Source organism: Haliotis cracherodii, unplaced genomic scaffold (assembly GCF_022045235.1).
Source record: "Haliotis cracherodii isolate W230 unplaced genomic scaffold, xgHalCrac1.p SCAF_20, whole genome shotgun sequence".
Taxonomy (NCBI): Eukaryota; Metazoa; Mollusca; class Gastropoda; order Lepetellida; family Haliotidae; genus Haliotis; species Haliotis cracherodii.
Window position 1 is genome coordinate 1,156,150 of NW_027266276.1, and position 16,771 is coordinate 1,172,920.

Consider the following 16,771-nt stretch of genomic DNA (forward strand, 5'->3'; position numbering starts at 1 on the left):
ATAAATATTACGTCTCTATGTCCCCCTTGAATATCTTTTAAAACTCAAAATATTGAGTGATCCAGTAAACTCAAAGATATATGAATACAGCGTCCATCTTTCCACGACTAAAATGTGGTTTACAATTTCACAGATTGTAAAACGTGACGAAAAGTAATACCGAACAAAACCCCTGAACTATATAGATACATAATGTAGGTTTGTACATGGACACCATCTTGTAACGAAGGTGTACCTCCCCCCCTTCTCCCCCTTACTCTCTCTCTCATCCCCTCGCTCCTGTCGCTCTCTCCCTCCCTCTCTCTGTATCCCTCCCTTTCTCTGTCTATCCTAAGCTCCCCTCTCTCCCCCATCTCTCTCAGTCTCCACGCCCCCCCCCCCCCCCTTCTCTCACTCTTTCCGGGCGGTGGGGTAGCTTACTGGTTGTAGCGTTCGCTCCTCACGTCCTCAAATGTGTGAAGCATACTTCTGCTGAACCCCCACCCTCCCCGCCTCCACCCCCATACACCACGCTATGATATAGCTGGACTATTGCTGAATATTGCGCTGTAAATCACACCCACTCACTACGAGATGTCACATACGTGTATAGTCAGTAGTTAACGCGCCGTAAATACCACGAGTGTGGGCTATATCGGTGTGGATGTTGGGAAGGAAATACGGACTTCGTGAATTCCCCACAGCCCGAAGTAGTCTTCAAGAGCCCCTCGACAAGCAAACAAAATATAGTCAATGGTATAATGTTTTTGAAAGTACTCATGGTATGTTTATGAAATAATAAGGTTAAAGGTTTGCCAAGACTTAAGAATGTTTCTTAAATTCAGCTTCGTTTGAAAAAAAATGTTTTCACTGTGTATGTCGACTTTTCTAGAAATTTCATAGTATTTGCCAGTCGTTAAATATGTATGTTTCTCTGCTAAAATAGACTTTAACTATGGCAACATGTATACGTCTATTTGGGCGATTACGGTATACATTTACCTGTATCTATATTCTATTATATGACCTAAAATTGTTTACAATATAAATTGATCGTTCTTTGTTTCTCATATGAATTGCCCGATCTTTGTTTATCATATATAATCGACAGTTCTTTGTTTATCACATATAATCAACAGTTCTTTGTTTAACCATTAATAAATCCTTGATGTATGTTTAATCATCAATTTTACCCCCATTTCTGTTTCACCAACATCTTAAACCTTCATTTCTGTTTGAATGTCAAGTTATCCTTTAAACCTTGCTTAACCACCAATTTATCCTTGACATTTGTTCAAACACCAATTTATCCTTGACATCTGTTCAAACAACAATTTATCCTTGACATCTGTTCAAACACCAATGTATCCTTGACATCTGTTCAAACAACAATTTATCCTTGACATCTGTTCAAACACCAATTTATCCTTGACATCTGTTCAAACAACAATTTATCCTTGACATCTGTTCAAACACCAATTGCTACTTCATGTCAGTTTACACCACAAATTTACCCTCACTTCTATTCAACCATCAATTTATCCAGTTTCCCTGTTTTTTTGTAACCTTTATTATTCTTTGACCATCGATTTATCCTTCAGATCTGTGTGTCCACAATCTACCCCTATAACAGGGGTAGCCTAGTGGTCATAGCGTCCTCGACCCGGGTTCGAATCCCCACATGGGTACACTGTGTGAAGCCCATTTCTGATGTCCCTGCTGTGATATCGCTGGAATACTGCTACAAGCGGCGTAAAACCATACTCACTCACTCATCACTGATTATCCACAAACTTATCCTTTATTTCTCTCGGGGACCCCAAATCTACCCTCATCACTGTTTAACCCCAAATGTATACACCACTGAAACATATATCACATTGTCTGAAATTGCCCATTCTCTATTTGCGAATTTATCCTTTTTTCTCTTTCACCTGATTATCTGTATAATCATATGTTTTTTCTTTGTCTGTTTGTCTTCAGTTTATTAAATGTCTTTTAGAATCAAAGTAATGTTATTTTCCTATATTAAAACCAAGCGATGTCTACTTAAGAAGGGCAACATAATGACATACAAGTGTGTAAGTGTTCTGTAGCATTGGCCAATGCGAGATAGGGGCGGTGGGGTAGCCTAGTAGTTAAAGCGTTCGCTTGTCACTCCGAAGACTCGGGTTCAAATGTCCCACAGTCATAAGAAGTGAAACCCATTTCTGGTGTCCCCCGCCGTGACATTGCTGAAGTATTTCTAACAGCGGCGTAAAACCATACTCATTCAGTCCCAATGATGACATTTATTTGTGTCAACGCTTATGATCATGAAATAACAATAATAACAGTTTCGATGATAAACAGACATATGTACACATGATCAAACAGCTGTTCATTTTTATACTTTGAAAAATAAATTTTAAAACACATTGTCGAATGATTTCGCAGGATAGGCGTATTGATTTCAAGAAAAATCGTTAAATATTTAAATATCTAAAGATAAAAAGGAATAGATACACGGAACGCCGCTCAGAGCACCGTCAGACTAAGTAGATTGATATTAATGAATGCTATACCCTTGTGAATTATTGTAAACATTTCTTTTCGTCTATCCTTTGATAAATCTATGCTTGAGATGCTTACGATGTAATAAAAATGTGATCCTCATTTCAGCTAACTAATAATAATTAAGCTATACCATTGTATAAACAAATATTTAACGCTATTTTCGTAATTAACAAGAAAAGTTAAAAAAGATGAAAATATAATTTATTTAAATTGTTTTATGTCAAATAGTTTTCATTTAGCTGATCCGTTGGTAGGTAGCCATATTAAACAAGAAAAATATTTTTCATGTTCATATATTTCACTTTGAATAAAATAAATTGAAACCAATGTGAAAATCGAAATTTGCGATCCTATGAATTTTTTTAACAACATAAACAGTTCGTAGAGTCTTGTAGAAGACGTTGATGTTACACATTTTATTTACAAATAGATAAAAACAAGCGGATTAGGTCAACAGCTTTGAGATATTATCTATCAAATATTTGACCTCTGGGATTTACTTAACCGTAAACCACGAGAAGACCAATTTAACTGTCTGACAGCATTCGAAAATATATTTTAACTGTATTAATTTCATCTGAAATATTTAGAGACGTTCAGGTACTTGCAAGCAGAATATTCAGTCATGATTTCCCAAGCGGAAGTACGCCTTTAAATAGTTCAACCCCTCTGCATTAATTTACCAGCATGTTTAAAAGCCTAATGAATGCTATCGGAATGTGCAAACACAACCTCGAAAACTCTGTCAATCATTACCTCCCATGGGTTCCAAAACAATAAACTTCATTAATATTTAAACGATATCAGATCGAGGCTTACTACTCAAGCAATTTATGCCACACAATAAGCATAACACGAACGACATAAAAAAAATAGCGCGCGAATTTCTGTGATATCCCCTCTCTCTACCTTGGTAAAGCGATGTGTTACAAGCACTATCACGTGATCTCTCACGACCGAGCTCCTCCGAATGAAAGCGAGTGGTGGTGAGTGCTGAATCCCTAGCTCTACCCGTGGGTCACACTAACAGGTAGGTGAGCCTTCGCAGCCTTTCCGGACTGAAGTCGTTCATATCCGACCCGAGATCTCGTTTCCTCAAAGCTGTCACCAGCCATACAGCATGTGTGTCGTCTGCGTTCTCTCGTTGCTCAATCCAAGATGGCGTCACGATTTCCCCACAGTGGGCTTGCTGTTCAAATTTTACTGCAGACATGTTAATCCGAGGGTTACAGCGTACACATACTGTGTGGTCCCTCTCTATTGTTAATATAGCCTCGACTCCCGGTGAAAAAAATAGTCCATTTGTGCAATTTGAGCTTTCAAAACCGCAAATATCCGAATCGTGTTACTGTCGTTCGTTTCATATTTTACGTATCAAAATATACATCACTATACACTATTGACGAACTTGTTTAAAACAATTGCTATTCGACACTGTGAGTTATTTAGTTAATCTTAACCACGAAATTCATAAGCCTTGTTTACTCAGTCGATATTCAAACATGGCTCTTGCCAAATTTATTTAATAGGCGCTTAATGGCCATATCATAAAATTAACGTTTTCTGTCAAATTTCATGCTTCCCGATCAAAGGTGTTTTCTCTTTGGCCTGTCGCGCATTTGTTATCGCGAGCCAACAGGTCGCATTGCCAAAGACATAGCTCCAGCGAATTTGCACCGGGCGGCCTTTGAAGCATGTTAAGTATTTCCCTAGAAGGGGTCGAATAAAACACTATTGTAAAATACGCAGAGGGCAGTTGAGCGAATGAGAATAAAAACAACTCAAAGCAACGAAACACAAACACACTTACAATTGATCTTGTCATATTTCGCACAGGATTAGAGTTGACATTTTAAAAATTAAATTCGGAATGTTCTTACTCAGACTCCAACGATGGCTGATAGTCGTCGTCCCTGTCATGGAACGGCTGAATTAATATCACGCGAGGCGTGCGCAAATGAAATAACTATTCAAGTTGGGTATTTGAACAGAGCTTATTTCTTTGGCGAATATGAGTTTGCTATGTAACTAAGTATTGATTAAGCATTCATGTTGTTTGGTTAATAATTTACTCTATTAACCTACATGCATCTAGGAAAAACTAATTGTACCTCAATTTCATACAACGCAGCTCATATACTTATATGTCGTTATGGGTTTAGTATGAAACAAATATCAGATAAAAACACACAAAAGTAAACAGATTAACGAGTAGAATTATGGTCACATTCTAAAGAAATAAAAGTGTAGTATTAAAACTAGTTTCAATTTTTTTTTGTAGATTAAATGAAGCGAAGGGATCCCCATGGAGAGCGCGCGTCCAATAGGTTTGCAAAAAGTATATTTCTGGACATGGAATTATTTCTTTTGACAGCAAAAATGACAATGATACCTGTATCATTCATCCCGTATATTTGTATATTTATTTATTTTAAAACGGTAAACGTGATTCACAGTATATGTATTTTTCAGCAATATTTACGCATTGGAAAATTCGTCTAGATGCTTCAATTATTGTTGTCTTTTATATAAAAATCCACGTTAATGATTCATGTGTTCTGACTTTCAAGGGGATAATGACGTGAAAGATCTACAAGTACTATTTGAATTGTCTTAATACAGTTCCAAAGTCGTGGTACTTGTTAATCGTTTAATTATTAACAAGAACTGTACATCATATTACATAAAAAGCGGTAAAACAATCTCGTCAACCACATCCATACCAAGAATAGAACTGAGAAACAAACATATTCATATGAAGAAAGTGTTTGTCTTGAATAAAGTATTAATTACACATGAAGTTTTCAGAACACAGGGAGCTGCCTGACTGATAGTATTCACACCTGTAAACTATCTGGAAACAAGTAATAGAAGTGTTATCTTGTGAACATTATTCACACTCAGAAATTAGGATCTAGCCACCTCACACCAATGCAAACTAAGAAAGGATTTCCAGCCACAATTGATCACACCAAGCAGTTAAGATCTAGCCAAAATAATTGACGCCAAGAAAGGGTTTTCTAGTCGAAATTATTCACACCATAAAAGTATGATCTAGCCAAAAGAACTGATACAAGGAAAGGGTTTTCTAGCCAAAAGCATTCGTAACTAATATAGTTTCTTGTCAAAAGATACTCACATTAAGAAAGAGGTTTCTAGCCAAGTATTCACACCATATATCTAGCCACTGGTTATAGCGTCAAGAAAGAGTAACTATTTACATCTGGACATTATTGTCTAGCCAAAGGTGTTCACATCAAGTAGGTACATCTATCCAAAATAATGTGCATTCCATGAACAAGATGATGAAACCATGTCATACCTGACAGAACGAGCTGATGTAATGTTATCTATCACCGACACATATACTGATTGCCTCCTTCACATTATGATAGATTTAGAAAATTACGCCAGGCCACGGCTAGTAAGACTTTCAAAGGGGTAGTTAAATTGTTTGGCCACTTTGGATATGCTGGCTGCCGAAAATTAGATTTTATCAGCTTCCTCTAAAGGAAAAAAAATAATTAAAGGACTAGTTCGCTTTCCGACAAGCCCTCGCATGTATTGGCTAACTGAGCAGTTTTGTAACATTCTATCAGTATTTTCCATTAGGAACGTTGAGACAGCAGGGACGAATTTATTAAAAAATGTTGATGAAAGCAGCATGAATTACATTGTATTTCTCCCTCAGAACACAGATATTTTTATATCGTGGAATGAAATGATTAAATATACTGTTTGATGTGGTTGCAATACTTGAATATTGTTACATATATTAGATGGTAATCGTCATTATTAGGCGGAATATTAGTTCTATATAAGAGTAGCTTTAGAAATATTATCCCCCTTTTTTCGTTCCAAAGCATGGAAAGTGTTTGCACCCCATATTATAAAAGCTTTTTATGCAGTGTTTAGACATACTGTGTTCAAGTAGCTAAGCTTAATTATCCAAACGAATCTGTAATCTTTTAACTGCATTTAGATGTGCTATTGCGATACAGTCAAAACTAAAAGTATTTTGTCGAAGGTCAAGTCGGTCTCTTTTTTTGTCTTCACAAAGCCGGATAGGCGAGAGCAATATCACCCGCGTCGGGGGATATCACGAAATCTTGTAACTGTTAGAGCGAAGTAACATAAAGTAAAAACATGTTTTTGTCGCTGCTAACAAAACATGCATACGTGTTTAACGCAAATACCGCGTTAGCTAAGGACGACGAGTATCTTGTCCCCATAACGTATCTAAATTCACCTTCAGATTAATTTTGTTTTGCTTTACGATCAAACTTCCGCACGAATGAAGGTAAGCGGTCGGTAAATAACGTGTACGAATGATCAAGTGTGAAAACATCAGGCGCAGAGTTCTCGCGGCGGTTTACAGAGATCTTGTGAATACATGCGTGGACAACAGTCAGCTTGAATAAAACGACCAACATTGCGTTGTATTGCGGGGGAGGGAAGCCTGGAGCAAACGTTTTTCAGCCAACACAGGCAGGTCCTGTGAACGATGGCCGTGCATAAGTGTTGTTTGTTTGTTGTTTAAACCCACGCTCTGTAATATTCCAGCTAAAAGGCCTCTGTTTGTAATTATTCGAGTCTGGACCAGACAATCCAGTGATTGATATGTGTATCGATCTACACAATTGAGATACTATGACATGGAATCAACCAAATCACTGATCCAGACCATCGATCCGTTATGTCGCCTCTTACGACAAGCATAGTCGCCACGTACAACAAGCATGGTTGCTGGGGACTTATAATCCTATCCCGAATCCTCATGGTACGTATGTCAAGAGTGAGTGAGTTAATATTTTACGTGACATCGGCAATCTTGCAGCCAAGCGGTAGAGCGGGTAAGGAGAAAATATAAAGGTTGAAATGAAACCCGAATAACAAGTTACATGCGTGTAGGTTACATTCGGAATTTCATTTCTCGTTATACAGGGGCGGTTGGTTAGCTAAGTGGTGAGAGCGTCAGCTCGACTCGCCGCAGACCGGGTTCGATCCCCACATCGGTTCCCGTTGTAAAGCCCATTCCTTGTGTTGCTTAAGTGATCCTGAAAACAGCATTACCGCAACCCCACTCACCTACTCCCACTGCACACACTGGACATAACCTCTTGGTTAATCTCGTACTCTGGACCATCAGAACAACTTTAATCGAGAGCAGCATTTAAGCAACCATCCCTTGCATCACCCTACGTGATGACTTTCTTCAGCTGACCCTTCGACGGAGAGATAGACTTTCAATAGTCTTTAAGTCGTCTCACTGATAAGTGTGATTTTATCATGACCGGCGTAAAGTTTCCATGCGTGTAGTTTGTTTGTTGTGTAACGCCGCACTCAGCAATATTCCAGCTATATGACGGCGGTCTGTAAATAATCGAGCCTGAACCAGACAATCCAGTGATTGACAACATGAGCATCCACCCACGCGATTGGGATCGATGACATGCATCAACCAAGTCAGCGGGCCTGACCACCCGATCCCGTTAGTCGCCCCTTACGACAAGCATAGTCGGCTTTAACGGCAAGCATGGGTTGCTGAAGACCTATTCTACCCCGGATCTTCACGGACTTCTATGTGTGTAGATGCAAATATGAGTTATGTGTATTAATTGTGGATGGGAATTAAAATTAAGACCATCGAACTTTAGGCTGATTGCGTCCCGTAACTTATTAACTTATTAACTTATTGTGTTGCACCATATGTACATGAACTTTCTTCTTCGTTTCATTTCATTTGAATGAATGAACGAACGAACGAACGAACGAATGAAACCATGTCTAGTGTCTCCCGCTGTTATATTCGTGCAATATTACTAAAAGCGGCTAACACTCAAACTCGCTCATGCACTCACGTACTTTTATATTTTAAAATGTATCTCATTCCTGAATTAACACGACATGGTTCCTCGTATTCGATGCTCATTTGATTTGCAAGAAAATGGGAAAGGCCAAATTCTACTAGTTCGTTTCATAGTGAACAGTCCTTTTTGTTTGCAGGCATGTAGAGTTCCGAGTTCGACTCCCGAGTTCGACTCCCGAGTTCGACTCCCAACACCTATTCGTGATATCCCGTCGTGGTTACTGCTACAGTGCTAAACTCGGTGTCAGTACATACATCCGGTTCCTCTTTACATAGTGGACTGATTACATGTGTCCGGTTTATTATGGCCAGTTCAGATATATCCGATAGTCGCATGCGACAATATTGCGGGATCATTATGTTAATATACCTTTTTTGATATTTTCTCTGCGGATTTCACATTTAGACATAATAAATAACGACAAGCCATGATTGTGTTTGTTTTTATAAATTACTTTAATTTTTTGAGGATATGTACAGTATCATAAAACACATCTTTCTTTGAGTCGTATTCAATAGTGTTTAAATAAATATTAACGTCCTGATTGAGACTGTTCCGTACACTAATTCTGTGATTGTGATTAGAAGTTGGACAATGTGTATTTCTCTGAGTCGTATTCAATAGAGTTTAAATAAATATTAACGTCCTGATTGAGACTGTTCCGTATACTAATTCTGTGATTGTGATTAGAAGTTGGACAATGTTTATTATTATTCTGTCTTTGATTTTAAAGTTTGCATTAACTGGTATATTCGCTTGTTCAAAATGCTACATTCTTACAATTACAATCATACCGTGCATAAAGCAATACTCATACGGTAAACTACGGTTATAACGAACACGCTTATAACGAACTGGCGGATATAACGAACTTACTTTTTTGGTCCCGACTATTTGCTGTAGTTATGCTGTATATGTGCATATAACGAACTACGGTTATAACGAACTAAAATTAGTAGTCCCTTGAGTTCGTTATAACCGTACTGTACTGTATATAAATCATGCTACCAATTTGCGCAACTTCTTTGCTTGGTATCTGGTGTTTTTCCTCCTGGAGAACTTCTGGCCAGATTGATTCATTACTGACGACATTACGTATCTGAAGTATCCGTGTCGTCAACTGTTACTAATATTTGGTTAGTCCTTAGTGATGCAGGTCTAAGACGTGTACCACTTTAGTGACATCCATTAGCACGGTATGGTGCTGACAAACCAAGTTTAGGATCACGGCGAATCTAGGATTTGAACCCACGATCAAAGGATCTGACAAGACTACAGAGTGAGTTGAGGCTTATTTGTCGACTAGGCAACCTAAGCTTTTTAAATTAATATTTTATTATATTAATAATTAGCTATTGTCACCAGGAGCAGATATTTAGAGCATTGAAGAGTCAAATGAGTTTGTTGTTCAATCTAATATCGGTTGATGACGTTATATCTGGATTAAATCCCCACTATCTGGATAAAAATAATTTTGTCTCGGGTATAAAACATTATTCAATTAAAATTGGTCAGCTTACCCCCCCAAAAAAAACAACAACAAACAAACCCAAAACCACAAACAAACCAAAAACAAAACAACAACAAACAAATGAATAAAAAATAAAATAAATAAATATTAAAAATACAAACAAAACAAATAAAATAATAAAAATTAAAATAAATATATAAAAGATATATAAAAGTACAAATAAACACCACCACCACCACCACCACCACCACCCCCCCCCCCCCCCCCCCCCCCCCCCCCCCCCACCACCACCACCACAAAAAAAAAAGAAGCAAAAAAAACAACAAAAAGTCCCAACTCCTCACCAACGTATATGGAAGACGCAGGTTTTAGTAGCTTTGAGATATATTATTTGTGCCCAGAAGCCCATTTCTGTCAGTGTCAGCCCATCGGTGTCAATGAAATACTTGTTTTCTCTATGTCAAAAATAACCCTTCTTACATTATAATTTTGTAAAAGGAAGAAGGAAAAATAATAACGAGCCATCGTCACGTTTGAATTCGGGATAAGGGAAACAACACACTTTTTCTGATCAGCATACTTGTGGCATCATCTTAAACGGAGAACTCTCTTAAATATATTTTAAATCGGTTAATAACTTTAAGAACGAATGACACCAGTTTAATAATGCATTTTACTGGCCAAACCAGATAAGACAGCACTTCAACCATATATCGTGGCAACGGGAGAAGACGAGTGCACGCTACAATGAGTATGTCGTATATTTTCCCGCGTTTTCTAGAGTCGTTTATAACCACATCAATCATTATTAAGGGAGAAGTTTCGCGGGCTTTCTGTCCTTGTGGTGATTAATTACTTCTTGAATGTTTTAATTCATGATAACAACTTTTTTTATTTGGGCAATAAATCGTAAAAAACAGTTAGACTATGCAGCTGAGGCACGGCCGACATGCTGGGGTTATTTCCACGTGAAATGTTTGTGTTTTTTATTGTGTAGGGATCATGTGAACGCAAAGCAGAGTAACGAAATTTTTGCACATAATGTTTGAAATGTAATATTTAAGATTACATGGGATGTTGTAGTTAATTTCGAATTGTCTCTCGTTTGTCCTGTTACATAACTTTTTTAAAAATTGAGCGCTTTTGGTTTTTTTTACAAAATGATTATGATAAAAATAGCAAATATACAAAACGTTGTTTTCAATATTCAAGTGAGTGAGTGAGTTGGATTTTAAGCCGCCTTTTCGCAATATTCTAGCAATATAACGGCGGGAGATACCACAAATGGGCTTCATACCCGGGCCATCGGCGACACGAGCAAACGCTGTAACCACAAAGCTACCCTACCGCCCCTTCAGTATTTGAGTCTTTGTTTGATGAGAAATAGGAAATTTAATAGATTTTTTCCTCTTCAGTGTACGGGCTAGCTTAGAGTCGTTGTTTTGTCACACCAAAGACATGTATCGAATCCCCACTTGCTCCTGTCAATAATGATCGGCTCAGACTTATCCGACCGTCGCATGCGAAATATTGTATGCGAAACTGCTACAGTGTGTTTTTGATGGCAACAGTTAAATTCTTCAATTACTAAAGACGACCAAAATGGGTCACAATGCCTTCACGAAAGGTCATGACTTGTCGGAGCGACCTGGTCGACTTTGTGTAGTATCGTACCCTATTAATCAGGATTGGGGACACACAATCAACTATATATGGGATGGCTTACTGGTTTATGTGTTTGCTCTGGTTCGAGTCAACACATGGGTACAATGTGTAAACATGTACAACATCCACACACCAGCAAAACCTACAAAAAACTAATTGCATAAAGAAATATATACTATAACAAAATAAACAGAAAATAGGCCTGTCGTCTTTGTCTAAAATATCTGCTCGTTCTTCCGAGAAATTGATCGTTCGCCTTATCTTGTAGAATGACCCGACGACCTCCGAATGTCGGTAATTAATTTAGCAGCACGATGTTGTAGCCAATATGATTTTAAGTTGTTTTGTTTGAAAACAGACACGGAGATAGATAGTGTATACGTCAACATAGGGTAGTTTTCCATTACAGAATTTTTTTTTCATCTTTCAATTTGGCGTCATTATCATGGACGTGGCCGCATCATGAAGTCAGGGAAGACTGAATGGTGTACGTGTTTCCGATTTGAAGACTAAATAATCTACATGTTTCCCAACGGAAAACTAAATAATAGAATTCTTGTTTCCGAGGTGATGGCTAAATAATGTACATGTTTCCGAACTGAAGACTAAATGATGGACGTGTTTCCGAACGGAACACTAAATGATTTTACATGTTTCCGAGCGGAAGAGTAATTGATTTTACATGTTTCCGAACTGAAGACTAAATGATGGACGTGTTTCCGAACGGAAGACTAAATAATGTGCATGTTTCCGTACGGAAGACTAAATGATTTTACATGTTTCCGAACGGAAGACTAAATGGTAGAAATGTTTCCGAATGGAAGACTAAATAATGTGCATGTTTCCGAATGGAAGACTAAATAATGTGCATGTTTCCGAACGGAAGACTAAATGATGTGCATGTTTCCGATGGAAAACTAAATAATGTGCATGTTTCCGAACGGGAGACTCAATAATGTGCATAATTCCGAACTGAAGACTAAATGATGTGAATGTTTCCGAACGGAAGACTAAATGGTAGAAATGTTTCCGAACGGAAGACTAAATAATTAGCATAGTTCCGAACGGAAGACTAAATGTTGCGCATGTTTCCGAACGGAAGACTAAAAGGTAGAAATGTTTACGAAAGGAAGACTAAATAATGTGCATGTTTCCGAACGGAAGACTAAATAATGTGCATGTTTCCGAATGGAAGACTGAAAGACGCACACGTTTCTGAACGGAAGACTAAAGTGCAGCTAGCTGGAACTGTTTTACCAACACTTTTCATAGACTTTGTAATTATTATTCATCTGTTTCCCTGTCTGTTCATTATTCCCCGAGTGATTTTGCCGTGCTTGATATTATGGAGCCAGACGATTTGATCAGAGGAACAGGGAGTTAACAAACTTGAGAAGTAAACGATCTCTGGTTAAACAACAACCGCTAACATTGAACAGGATTAAAGGAATATGGGTACGAAATAACAATTTAACGAATAAACGATTACTACACGGAAATGAGAACGATGTTAACGATTGTTCAATTAGACTGACTCGTAGAAAAACTACGTGACTTTTTATTGTGATGTTTCCTGTTTGGGTCTTTTAAATATCTAAGACAGACCTTTAATTCTGACCACAACTGACCGACGGACGACTATTCAGTTTGCTGTGGTCAAGGTGTAATTTTCCTGGGATTAACTTCAAGGTTTCACAGAGGCCAGTTTATTTTTTTAGACAGATTTTTTGCTTTTTTTCCGCAATCGCTTCCAAACGTTTAATGTTTTCGCTGAAAGGACCCAGGAATATACCCCCCCCCCCCCTCCCCTGCTCCCCTCCCCAAATATCAAATGGTCGGCTCCCGTGTTGACAAATTACTGACAATACAGAATTTTTGTGTAGTATCGATCTAATCTTGTACCTTTATTATATTTAGTTCACAAACACAATGGCATATTTTTTTTTATAAAACACCCTTTTACTGTGTGTCCTACATTTTTCAAGTAACTGAAACTGTCTGCATGGAACGAGTCTCTCATGATTTAATAACTATGTATATAAATTGCTGCTCTATACTCTTCTTGTTTGTCGTGTTGCATTAGAGTTATCTCCCTTGGCGCCCTTGACCTATGATTCTACCATGTTTGGATTGGAACTGTTCAGGTTGGCTGTGGCGTAGCTTGAATTTGTGTTGACGATATTGGATATTGCACGTAGGATTATCTTTCGTTACCTAATGAATATGATTTATGTTTTTCTCTTGTAAACGTTTGTCTCCACATTTAATTTAGATCTATCAGCTCGGATCTCTTCGGTGTATGAGTACACGTGTGGTCATTTTGTTGACATTAAGTTTATCAGCGTACTCGGCCACTGTGAGCCATTCTAAGCATATATGCTGTGATCATCATAATTAATTATGCTTATTTGTACGTGAATAATGTCGATGTGACAGATAACGCTGTAAAGTCCTTGCGTTGACCACTGAAGAACATTTACCGAAGAACTGAAGAACATTTAACAGAGGGAAATGCTTAATATTAATGTGCCTGACAACTAATTATGGTGATGTTCGGAAGCGATCCTCTGTGTTACACGTGAGCAGCTCAGAGATTAACCGTTCGTTATAACTGAGTGGGTGAGCGAACACTTTGACCACTAGGCTACCCGACCACCCCGCGTTATAGACACAAGCCGTTGACACGGGGGACACATGGGACCACAAAGTAAGTTCGCTCTACCTCGTTCTGAGCATGTTCGTTATATCCATTAGTTTTATATGATAAAATATACAGCATATGCCAGACCGAAGAAATAGTGCGTTACATGGGCGGATACAGAGGGGATGCGGGGGTGCGCACCCCCCAGTTTTTATTTCGAAAAAAATCTTTATTTCTGTATAAATTACCACCAAAGACAATAAATAGATCTTAATTGTGCACCCCCCCCCCCCCCCCCCCCCCCCCCTTTTTAAAAAAAGCTGTATCCGCCCATACGTTATATCCGTCAGTTCGTTACAAGCGTCTTCGTTATAATCGTTGTTTAAGGAATGCTGTTTTGTTATTTGCGTTATTAAAGTGTGTCTTTGAAGTCGGCATAGTAGCATGACAATCACGTACCACTGGATACGGCGAAAGTAAGTGGCTATAGTAATAAAATAAAATCCGTCGGACAGGAATTTGTAATTATGTATACACAAATATAAATATCCCATTTTATGACCCGTGTCATTGGTAATAAAAATTGATGGTTTTAGTTTTGTATGGCCAATTTCATGGGTAATAAAAACTATATTATTTCTTCAAGGAATTCATGTGACGCAAGTGGGAATCTTAGGATACATCGCAATTGTGAGTTCGCGTGCGATACACGATACAATCAAACACGTGGAACATCCTTACTTGGTAAACTCGACAGTTCAGAGGTAAAGGAGACGTTTCCACCGCAATGAGGGTTTGTGGGGTAGCCTAGTGGTCAAGGCGACCGCTCGTCACAGGGAAAGTCTGGGTTCGACTCCCGACATGGGTACCATGTGTGAAGCCCTTTTCTAGTGACCCTGCCGTGATATTGCTGGATCACTGCTAAAAGCAGCGTAAAACAACACTCACTCCATTTTGAATATCTAGATTTAAGACAATGAATAAAGGCTTGAGACTTCTTGTATACATAAGCAGACATATATTATATTATATTATATTATATTATATTATATTATATTATATTATATTATATTATATTATATTATATTATATTATATTATATTATATTATATTTTCGTTCGTGCACTGGAAAAACTCGTTACATCCTTATTATGTACAGTGATTAGTCTCTAGGGCAAGCCTCACATTAAAAGTTTCTTGAAAATTATGAGAAACGTTATCCTGTTCTGTATTAGGTCGTGGCAGGATGCGCTGCTGTAGGGTTCGAATCTCGTTTTCCCAGTATGACCCATGGGCTCACTGTACCATAACCTTGCGTGTGAATTTTACCCAAGATTCCATGCATTAATGTAATTAGCATATTGTAGAGAAATCACTTAGAGGCCAGTGAATAAAGGAAGTGAGTTAGAATGGAAGGCCGCATCGGCAGTATTTATTTAGACCGTACTGCGACTTAAATTTGAATATTCAAATACCAAAATAACGTCCAACTAAAATATTTTCTGTGCAAGTGCGGAAATTGATGGGGCGACACAAATTACAATTTTCTTCCACATGAGAAGGTCGTACCTAAGATCGCTTTGTGGGGCTGTCACGCCATGCGTGATGGATTCTATTTTAATATTTGTTTGATATACCTTCACTTAACAATATCGAAACTCTGAAAATTCCGAAACGATGTTTGACGTATTTATTTGATAAATCTGTGAATGTGTTTTGTTTCTTTTAGCGGATTCCCAAACTTAAGAACGAGATTGAATACATACACATCAACAAAAATACCTGATCATATAAAAATATATTGACAAAACTTGGCAATTCTCCCAACTACACAACACTTGCCGTGTTAATGATTACGCGCGACTAGAAGAAATCACACTTTAAAGTTTCTCCCCCTTCAAATATCGATATATATATATATATATATGATGGTTATTGACCATAAAAAAAACAAGTCACCGTGACCGATGTGAAGAACTTTGTAATATCGAGGCAGAATTTTAATTTTAATTCATTTTAAAATATAATTTAAATCATTTATATATTTTTTCTAAAGCACATGATGGAACGTAATGAGTAGAAGTCAGTAGAAATCTTTAAAGAAAAAGAGAGTAATTATGCTTTTGAAAAAAAATCAATATGATGAGTGATTTGTGTTTTACGGTGTGTCACGATTCAATGTCCCGTGCCTCGCGGTACACGTTGCCATGCTATCAGAAGGTTATCGGTAGGGCATGTATCGATACAGCATGTATCGATACAAACCGAAACAAATATACCTGAGGATGACATGTGACATTATTTAAAATACTGTATGTCTGCTTGTGGATACAAAAGGTCTCAAGCCTTTATTCATTGTCCTATATCTACTAGATCTTCAAAATGGAGTGAGTGAATATGGTTTTAGGCCGCCTTCAGCAATATTCAAGCAATATCTCGGCGGGGATACTATTTAGACATTCAAACCCAGGTCTTCGGCGAAACGAGCGAATGCTCTAACCACCGCCCACAATATGATGAATAAGACAATTATCACGGCAACTTTTTATGTTCGAGTACATGTAAGTGTTCATAGTTCGAGGTCAATCA

General features: G+C 37.9%; 1 protein-coding gene across 4 annotated transcripts in view; it reads left to right on the forward strand.

Annotated features, from left to right (window-relative positions):
• Positions 1–3,484: 3,484 nt before the first annotated feature.
• The window catches only part of LOC139470180 (polycomb group protein Psc-like), a 43,695-nt gene continuing 30,408 nt past the window's right edge, over positions 3,485–16,771 (forward strand). Inside the window, exon 1 of one of the 4 annotated variants that reach the window (XM_071252483.1) lies at positions 3,485–3,565. The gene's annotated coding sequence lies outside the window, so the exon portion shown is untranslated. Of the gene's footprint in view, positions 3,570–8,627; positions 8,648–16,771 lie in introns of those variants that run through there. The other 3 variants (XM_071252488.1, XM_071252485.1, XM_071252489.1) reach the window with 3 other exon arrangements.